This window comes from Pteropus medius, unplaced genomic scaffold (assembly GCF_902729225.1).
Source record: "Pteropus medius unplaced genomic scaffold, Ma_sr-lr_union100, whole genome shotgun sequence".
Taxonomy (NCBI): Eukaryota; Metazoa; Chordata; class Mammalia; order Chiroptera; family Pteropodidae; genus Pteropus; species Pteropus medius.
The window spans coordinates 6,404,783-6,415,110 of NW_024344253.1; positions in this window are offsets into that span (position 1 = coordinate 6,404,783).

A 10,328-nucleotide genomic window follows, 5' to 3' on the forward strand; every position below is an offset into this window, starting at 1 on the left:
TGTAACAAAACTATAGAATTGCCATCATTGGGAGTCACCTGAAGTCTAGAAGTCCTATGACTGGGGACACATAGAAGTAGCCACCTTGAAACTGGTAGGAGGGGCAGAGATGTGAAATGGGCTGGTTCTGCACTCGCTTGTGGAGGTTGAGAATTGGACGAAATATCTCAGCTGTGGAGATCCCCCTGAAAGAGAGAGGGGACCCAGCCCTGCATCGGGCTCCCCAGCAAAAGGTTCCAGGGAGAGAAGTCCCTACAACATCTGGCCATGAAAACCAGTAGAGATTGTGGCTGAGGGAGATAGAGGGCTGAGGGAGCTGCAGACTTTCCTTTTAATGGGCTCGTGTTCTGACTTACTTGGTGACAGACTCACTTACTCACAGACTCAGTTCGTGGCTTGGCCTCTCGAGGCACTTCCAAGCCCAGCCTGGGTGGTGGCCATTTGCAAATTGCTTGGTTGCTCATGCTGGGTGGCCCCGGGCAGGGCAAAGGCTGCAGTTGAACTTCGACTGGAGTAGGGCCCATCCCAGGAGACCCAGCCTGCACATCTGGTGGCCAGCCTCATACGGGGTCACATCTGAAGACAACATACCCAAAGGGCAGACAGGGCAGGCACCAGAGGCCTGCTAAAGCAAATCCTGCTCTGTTAGGGTCAGCCTCTGTACAACAGCTCCTTCACTGGTCACAGCCAGTCATCACAACCAATCAGTCTTAGTGTCATTCCCTCCCACTGATGAGCAAATAGCAACCAAATCTCAACTACAACAGGAGGGCTCACACAGCCTATACAACACACATACCTAGAGCACCTGTCTCAGGTGAACAGGGAAGACTGTGTCACTGGAACCCACAGCACACCAACTATATAAGGCCACTCTGCTAAGACCAGGAGACGTAACAGCCCTACCTAATACATACAAACAAACACAAGTAGGCAGCCAAAATGGGAAGACAAAGAAATGTGTCCCAAATGAAAGAACAGAACAAAGCTCCAGAAAGAGAACTAGACAAAATAGAGACAAGCAATCTACCAGATGCAGAGTTCAAAACGCTTGTTATAAGAATGATTAATGAACTTAGGATAAGAGTAGATGAACTCACAAATTAGTAGTTGATAGATGGTCACAGGATTGGGGAACACAGTATAGGGAATACAGTTAGCATTAATATATTGGCTAGGTGGAAAACCAGAAGGGAGAGAAAGAGCAATTAGGGGGATTGTATTATAAATTATATAAATGTCTAACCAATGTACTGTGTACTTGAATACTTGAAACTAATTAAAATAAATAAATTTAATAAAAAAGAAGTGATTATATACACACACACAACAGAATATTACTGCACCATAAAAAAGAATGAAATCTTACCATCTGCAACAACATGGATGGACCTAGAGGATATTTTGCTGAGAGGACTAAGTCAGACAGAGAAAGGCAAATGTCAATGTAGAATCTAGAAAACAGGATAAATAAACAACAAAAACAAATTCATAGATACAGAGAGCATTTTGATGGTTGTCATTTGGGGGTAGGGGATAGGTGAAGAGGGGAGGGAGTTAAGAGGTACAAATTGGTAGTTACAAAATAATAATGGGATATAGAATATAGCATGGGGAATGTAGTCAGTAGTATTACAATAACTATGTATGGTGTCAGATGGGTACTGGATTTATTGGAGTGATCACTTCATAAGTTATATAAGTGTCTAATCACTGTGTTGTACACTTGAAACTAATATAGTATGTCAACAATAATTGGAAAAAAAAAAAAAGCTATCACTAACCCAAAGCTATTCCATGTAACAGACTTGTACTGAAGGTTTGAAAGTGTAATAGCCAGGTCTGAGACTAGGGTGAGAAGAGTGAGGCACTTAAGCTCAGGTGCAACATATAAGGCACCCCAGAAAAAAACAGTAATCAAGATAAAAAATATTTTAATGGAAAATTTTTAAATCAAAATTAATGTAAAAAATTCATGATGAATAAAATATGAAAATTTTAAATAAAGACAGAATCATTTGTAAGACTTGATATTAGCCATCTATATTCTTACTATTTTTTGCAATCACTCCTGTCACTAGAAATTTCTCTCTGGCTGACTTGACCACCAGCACCCCCATATCTAAACCACAGGTGCCTTGTTGTGGAAATATCTTACTTTATCTTCTATTTGCGTATTCCCAGGCTGTCTCACTTCCTCTCCCTACCTTCACCCTCTCCCCAGCAATGGCATACTTGAGGAAAGTCAATATTATTCTCCTTTTACTATGTAGAACAACTTATCTCTTGTAGTCTCATCTCCTTTCCTCTTTTCTTCCTCCTGGCTTTGCAAAACCAAAGTGGTTCTTCAGACGTTTTGTAAATAATGGGCCTTTTGGTACTTTAGCTACATAAGTACATGATTTTCCAAAATCAATTCTCAGGCATCAATCACTATCTTTTCCATTAGTGTCTATAAAAGGAAGAAAGCAGAGATTGACTTTCTTTTTTTAAAAATTAATTAGTTAAATTTTATGGTGACATTGGTTAACTAAATCCAATAAGTTTCAGCTGTACACTTAAACAGTAAGGCATATATATATTTACACTGTGTGTTCACCTCCTATAGTTAGATTTCTTTCTGTCACCACATATTTGACCCCCTTTACCCTGTCTACCTCCCCCCTCCTCCACCACCCCTATCATCCTCTGGTAAGAAATCCACTAGTCTGTGTTCATTTTCCCATAAGTCTCCCTGTTTGTTTGTCCTGGAGACTGACTTAAGATTCATACACTGCCATTCCCATTCAAAAAAAAAAAAAAAAAAAAGGCAATTGGCTACAATCACGTGTGTAAAAAAAGAAAATGAATGGATCTAATTTAATCCTGCAAAACTTGGAAAAGTAGATATTGTTATCCCTCTTTTGTAAATGAGGGCACCAAAACTCAAGGAGGGGAAAGGATGTCCTCGATGTCACATGACAAGTAAGTGAGATAGCCCAGAAAGTGTCACGGGGTTGATTTATATCCTCATCACCCATTCTTTCTTTGATACTTCAGTGTTGCCATCTGCCCTCAACACTATGATGAATCCACTCCCAAAGCTCGCCTATGACCTCTTCATTCTTAAATCCCTATGTGCTCATTGTTGTAAAAGTCTCTATTGCTTTGATTAGGACTGCCCCTGTGAAGCACAGAGTCTCAAGCAAATAATTTTTCACAGGCCCCAGATCTATATAAACAATTTGATTAAAAATGTATTACACAATTCAGCCCATGTGAGGGATAGTGATTTATCAATAAATATTTAGAATAATAGGTTGTACTTATGTATTTGTTTATTGTGCAACCAGTGCACGTGGAACCTGGCAGGAACATTTGTTCTGGTAGTTTTCTGAGAAGGAGTGTTTAAGAGATACATTTTTTGATACCTTGCATATTTGAAAATGTCGTCATTCGACTCACACTGGCTTGGTAATTTGCCTAGGAATAGAATCCTGGGTGGGAAATAAACTTCTTTCAGAATTTTGACAGTATTCTTGTTAGTGAAAGTGTAGGCTAAGCTCATAACAAAGAAACCCCACAATACAGTGACTTAAACATCTGATTAGTAGTTCCTGTATTATCTCTTCTAATTTCCAGCTCTGTCTTTTTTCACTACTTTCTTGGAGATTTCCTCAACTTCTTCTCCATCTCTTCTATTTAATTAAAAATTTTCTGCTATTAAATCTTCTCTGTCTTATTCTTACTTTTAGAGAACACTTTGTTCTTATTTCAAGGGTGATAAATCTTCTCTAGTATTTCTGAACATTATAATTATAGTTTTCAAAAGCTTCTATTCCTTCAGTTTTCCTGAGATTCAACATCCATACCACATATGAGTAAAAGCAACAACAGTCAAAAAACAAATAAACAAATGCCTGGTGATCCTTGGCTTTTTTTTTTTTCATATTTAAGAACGAGGCACTAAATTTAAGAAGTACAAATTGGCAGTTACAAAATAGTCATGGAGATGTAAAGTACAGCATTGGAAATATAGTCAATAATATGATATGACTATGTATGGTGTCAGATGGGTTTTAGACTTATAGAGGGTCACTTTGCAAGTTATATAAATGTCTAACCACTCTGTTGTACATCTGAAACTAATATAATACTAAATGTCAACTGGAATTGAAAAAAATTTTTTCAAAGAATGAGGCACTAAAAAAGGTTCATTGTTAGGGCTTTTTAAAGGAACGGGCCAAGATCTGGTCATTTGGGATGGCATCCTCGGTATCAGTATCTTTAGGGCTTCCCTGTTGATTTGCTTGGTATATCTAGAGACCAAAATTTCATTTTCCTTTTTGGAGTATATAAGACTGGCCATCAGCATTCTTGGTAGCATTTGGAGAAATAGGACTAAGAACTCACTATTTAGTGTTTTAGCTTTCACTTAGATTTTCTATTTTCAGTAGGACACATCCACTTGCTCTCCTCAAGTCCAGAGTCCTATTGCTCTATCATAGGATAAACTATTAATCCTCTGTTAGGGAAGAGGTAAAATTGCTTTAGTGGGTTGATAAAGGAATATGGGGGCCATTTGCTTTTCATGCAGATTTTCAATCACTTCTACTACATTCAGTATCATCTACACCCATCCCTCCAGGAATCATTGGCACCACTTCCTGAGCCTTTCTGAGGATCTGTGCCCATTCCTTTGAAAAGACTGTCTGCTGTCTTGGACTTCACAGCTCAACTGGCATGCTTTCAGGGTTGTAGTCTGTATTTGTTTCCACTGAAAGTTGGAGTGGAGAGGACGGGCTGCTACTGGCAAGGTACATGGAAGTTGGAATATAGAGTGTGATTGCTCCATACTCCCTATGGATGGCTTCCATGTGTCTACCACACCTCAGGGCATTGGTCTTGTTTCTTTTAAAGAGAGAAAATATATTCCTCTCTGTATATTCCTACTGATGTTCCGGGCCACAGTTTTCCTTTTTAATCTAATCTGTCTGATTTCTATCTTTAGCAAGTTCTCTCTTTCTAGTCCACCAAGCATTCACTTTTTAGTTTTTAAGCATAGTTATTAATTTATTTATAATATAGTTTCTATTGTTTCTATGGTTGAAATTTAGTGTAGGAGGGTACACTCCATATTGTAATCAGTATTGGATCTTTTTTCTGTACCAAATCCCTTGGTACGGTGACTGAAAAGATATTTTAAACAATCTTGTGATTCTCAAACTGTGAATCAGAGAAGCAAAAAGCAATTGAACCTATATACCCTGTTTTACCAGTTTGTTGCAAAATTCGGTTACACTCCTTTTAATATTTAGATTAGATTGTTCTGTACTTCCACTCTGCCTATTAGGATATGTTCTTATTCCTTCTCCAGGACCTTTCTTCCGTGATGATAGTTATGATAGTTAATAATTCTATAGTACTTATTTTGGGCTGACATTCTTCCAAGTGCTTTTTACATTAGCAGACTTAAGTTCTCAGTCTGCTAGAGATTCTTGTTTGTTAATTTGTTTATTTGTTTTTTGACTGTTGTTGCTTTTACTCATATGTGGTATTGCTGTTGAATCTCAGGTTGACTAACGATTTTGCTCCTTGTCTTCTGATAAACGATTCACTGGACACTGACTAGTGAGAGTATTTCATTATCTTGGATAGTGATTGGTTAGGACACATGGCCCAGGGTGTGCTAATCAGAGCTAAAGAGGCTATCTACTGGGACTTTGATGGAAATAGAATGAAGTCTGCATTTCCATCATGGCTGTCAAGCTTGTAGACTACATGCATTCCTAGTTTTATTGTATTTCAGTTTATTGTGCTTCAAAAATGTTGCATTTTCTACAAATTGAGTGTTAGACCCTCCGCTAGGAAAAATACTACGATTTGCTTTATTGCCATACTCACTTTGTTGCAGTGGTCTGCCTGTACAGACCTGTTGACTCTTGTGGCCCCACTTGGAGAAAGGCTATCAGACAATAAAGCCCAAATAGAGGAAAGCAAAGCCGAGTCATGAAAGGAGAGAGAGAGAGGGAGAGAGAGAGAGAGAGAGAGAGGGAGAGGGAGAGAGGGAGGGAGGGAGGGAGAGAGAGATACTGAGTCCTCATGAAAGTGTTTGAACTTCTGTTTCCAGCCACACCTGAGGTCACACAACTCCTGACTTTTTAGATTATAGGAACGTGTAACTTTTTTTTTCTAAAATGCCACTTTGAATTGTTTTTCTGTTACATGTGAACAAAGAATCCTGAATAATGCAAGGGCACAGTCTCTAGGCTAGAGCACCTGGGCTCCTATTATCTGGGTCCAGGAGAAGGGACCGTAAAACAATGTGCCAACCTGTAAGTAGTATTCTCCCCAGGCAACTCAAGATCTCTGAGTGTGGATGTGGAGTGAATTTTTTGCTATCTTCCTAGAGTCCTTCTCCTGATGGTACTCTTCTCATAACTGCTGGAATTTTCTCCTCTCAGGAGTGTGAGTATGGCATCTCTTGGCTTTTTTCTTAGTTCTAGAACCTCTCTGAGTGAGGCAACCAGTTTAAAGGGACCTGCATTTGGGTATGAGGACGGCCTAGTAATTGGCCTTATATTTTCATTTTGACTCACTATTTAATGTTTCTTTTTTTTTCTGTATGTAGTTGGAAGTAAAACTTTTATTTATTTATTTATTTTGAGAATTGTTTATTTTGGAGTTGAGCTTTGTCTTGGTGCCTACCTACAAAGCTTAGAGGAGGCAAGTCAGTTTTGTCCACCAGTTCTTCTAGAGGAGGTACTTTGAAGTAGGTCACCTTGATTTGGCCCCTCCCACTCAGTTTGTTTTTGTTAACAGATAATATTCCAAATCTTTCCATCACTAGAGAGCACCTGCCCACTGGCCAACTAGTTTTCGTTAATTTTATCATAATGCTTATCTTTTTCATGGTTCCTGGCATCTGGAAATGTTTTTGTGAGCAGTGGCAACAGTTAACTGATGGCTTTGAGCTTATATTTTGGGTGCAGTTGTCTAAATCTCCCTTCTACAAATCCACTCTAATGAATTAATCTGTGAGCAGTTGTTGTCTCTACCTAACATCAAAATGTGGCATGTAAAGCCAGTGACATCATTAATGTTTCACTGAAGCATGTTTCAGAAATGTCACAGTTCCTGCTTAGGGTACAATGTCACCAACATTTTAAAAAGATTCAGTGATTTATTTTACAAAGGAATAGTTTTTTTAAAAAAATTAAATTTTAGAATAGTTTTAGATTTATAGGAAAATTACAAGGAAAATTTGTACAGAGAATTTGTCACCAATATTTTGAAATTTGAAAATTTTTTAGGTTGGGGTTCTCTCTGGGGTTATGTGGTGGTGACTATTGTATAGTGACTGAGTAGAATATTTCAGGTAGCAGCTTGATCTCAGCCTCTCTTGTAATATGAGTGGATTACATCAAGAAATTCTTATATTGAAGAATCATTTTCCTTCATTGTATTTGTGCAACTGTGGTTACTTTCTGGTTTCTGGTGGGATATGCTTCTCCCTGGTCAGTGAAATAACTGATCAACACAAATAGGCCTTGAAGGTTTTGCCTAACAATCTTTGAGGATATTATGAGGATATACAATATATGGCTACTACTTTGAAATGTATATACAAAGTGTCAATGTTAGCAAAGCTCTTGGGTCTCACAATTGGATTTGACTTTCTCAGGTATCTTACCCAAATGGCCAAGTATGCCATATTTTATACCAAAAATGTACAACTAAATATTTTACTGTATGTGAAAATATTTCATACTTTTCTTACTCAGAAAATTATATGATTTGATGACTTCTTTGTTTTATTGTGAAGTGATTTTAAATCGATCTTAGCGAGGTGCAGTTCATGTACAATAAAATGAATTCTTTTCAAATATACATTCCCATGAGTTTTGACAGATTTATACATTTTTTATATCTATGACCACATAAATATATGGAATGATTTCATCATACCCTAATGTTCCTTTGTTGTTACTTTCCTCACCCCTAGAAACAAAGGGTTTGCTTTCTGTCACCTTAGATTAGATTGGTCTTTTGTAGACAAATCTATAAATCTATATATGTGGAATCATACATCATATACCCTTTTGCATCTGGCTTGATCCACTTGGAATTATGCATGTCTTTGTGATTTATCCACATTATCGTGACTATTAGTGGTTCATTCCTTTTTAAAAACTATTATTTTGAAATATTTATCGATTCCCAGGAAATTGCAAAGGTAGGACAAAGAGGTCCTATGCACATCTTAATGTTAACTATAGTACAATATCAAAAGCAGGAAATTGGCACAGATACAGTGGGTATGTATCATTCTATGCCCTATCACATGTGTAGATCTGTGTAAATATCATTGCAAGTGAAATGCAGAACTATTCCATTAACACAGATATTTTCCTTGTGTCACATTCTTTCTTCTCCCTTCACCATCCCTAACCCCTGGCAATCAGTAATCTTTTCTCTAGCTCTACAATTTTCTCATTTCTAGAATGTTAAATAAATGAAATCATACAGTATGTGGCCTTTTGAGATTGGCTTTTTTTTTTCACTCTTGCATATAGTTGGGTCATGTTTTTAATCCACTTTGCCAATCTACTTGGCTTCTCTGGCTCTAGTGGGAAGGGGGAGTGACATCTTGTTATCGCTGGGTTAGAGGGAAGTCAAGGATCCCCCACGTGATCTTTCCTGACATTTTGGAAGGGAGGCTTCAGCAACACAAAGTGGGGATGAAAGCCACAGATCTACCAATCTTCTCTGACACAACCCCAGCAGGAGAATGTTAGAGGTGTCTTGTTACAGCCAGGCAAGAGTGGATGCCTAGACTCCCCCATTCAGCATTTGCTGATGGAGGTGGCGATAGGGATGTGGGTCTTTACATGGTGTTTGGCTGGGATAGAGTGATATGTCTAAAAGTTTTCTGTTCTGCTAGTTTGCCCCTTTCCTCTTCCTGTGGCCAGAGATATTTCTTGGGGAATTTTTGTTTGTGCCCCAGGTTGGCATCTTCTCCAGCATCCAGACCCAGACCCAGATACATGAGGCAAAAAGAAAACCCAGGGAACTCACTGCCATGTCATTCCTGAGGCCCCAAGGTCTCTAGCTGGTCTGCCTTCTGAGCTTTACCTGTTAGAGTCTTCTTATGTTTGTTTTATATATAATTATTATGGTTTTTAGCTGTACTTAGTGGGAAGTATAGGAAGAAGTGTATCTATCTCATCTTCAGTTCATTCTTTTGCTGAGTAATACTCCATTGTATAGAAATACAATTTTTTTTTTTTTACATGTGGGTGCACATTTGGATTGTTTGCCGTTTTTGGCTTTGTGAATAATGCTGCTTTGAAAATGATTCACTACTTCTATGAACATATATCAGGTCTTTTTAAAAATGTTTTTAAATTTTTTCAATTACATTTGTCATTCAATATTATATTAGTTTTATTTTTACAGCATAGAGTAATTAGACATTTATATGACTTACAAAGTGATCACCCCAATAAATCTAGTGCCCATCTGACACTGTACATAGTTATTACAATATTGTTGACTATATTCCTTATGCGATACTTTACATCCACATGACTATTTAGTAACTACCAATTCGTACTTCTTAATCTCTTCCCCTTTTCCACCCATCCCCCTAACCCCTCTCCCATCAGGCACCATTGAAATGTTTTATGTACCTATGAGTTTGTTTCTGTTTTGTTTGTTCATTTCTTTGTTTCTTAGACTCCACATGTAAGTGAAATCATATGGATTTGTCTTTCTCTGTCTGACTTACTCTACTCAGCACAATACCCTTTAGGTTCATTGGCATTGTTGTAGATGGCAAGATTTCATTCTTTTATATGGCTGACTAATATAAATGCACCAATCCTTTACCCATTCATCCTTTGATGGACACCCAGGTTGCCATATCTTCGCTATTATAAATAACGCTGCAATGAACATATGGATTCACCTGACCCTTTGAAGTAGTGTTTTGGGTCTCTTTGGATAAATACCCAGAATTGGGCTTACCGGGTCCTTCTTTGTTTCTTGTTATTGCCTTTGTTTTAAAGTTTATTTTGTATAAGTCTTTCTACCAGCTTTTTCCCCCCATTAAATCCTTTTTTTCTATTCCTTTACTTTCAGTCTGTGTATGTCTTTTGATCAAGGGTCGTATTTTCTTACCTATTTATCCACCCCATCCTTTGATTGGAGCATTTGATCCATTTACATTGATAGATATGTATTGTTGCTTATTATTGCCATTTTATTATTCATATTTTTTATCTTCTTCTCCTCCTTCTCCTTCTCCTTCTCTTTCTCCTTCTCCTTTTTCAAGAAGTCCTTTAACA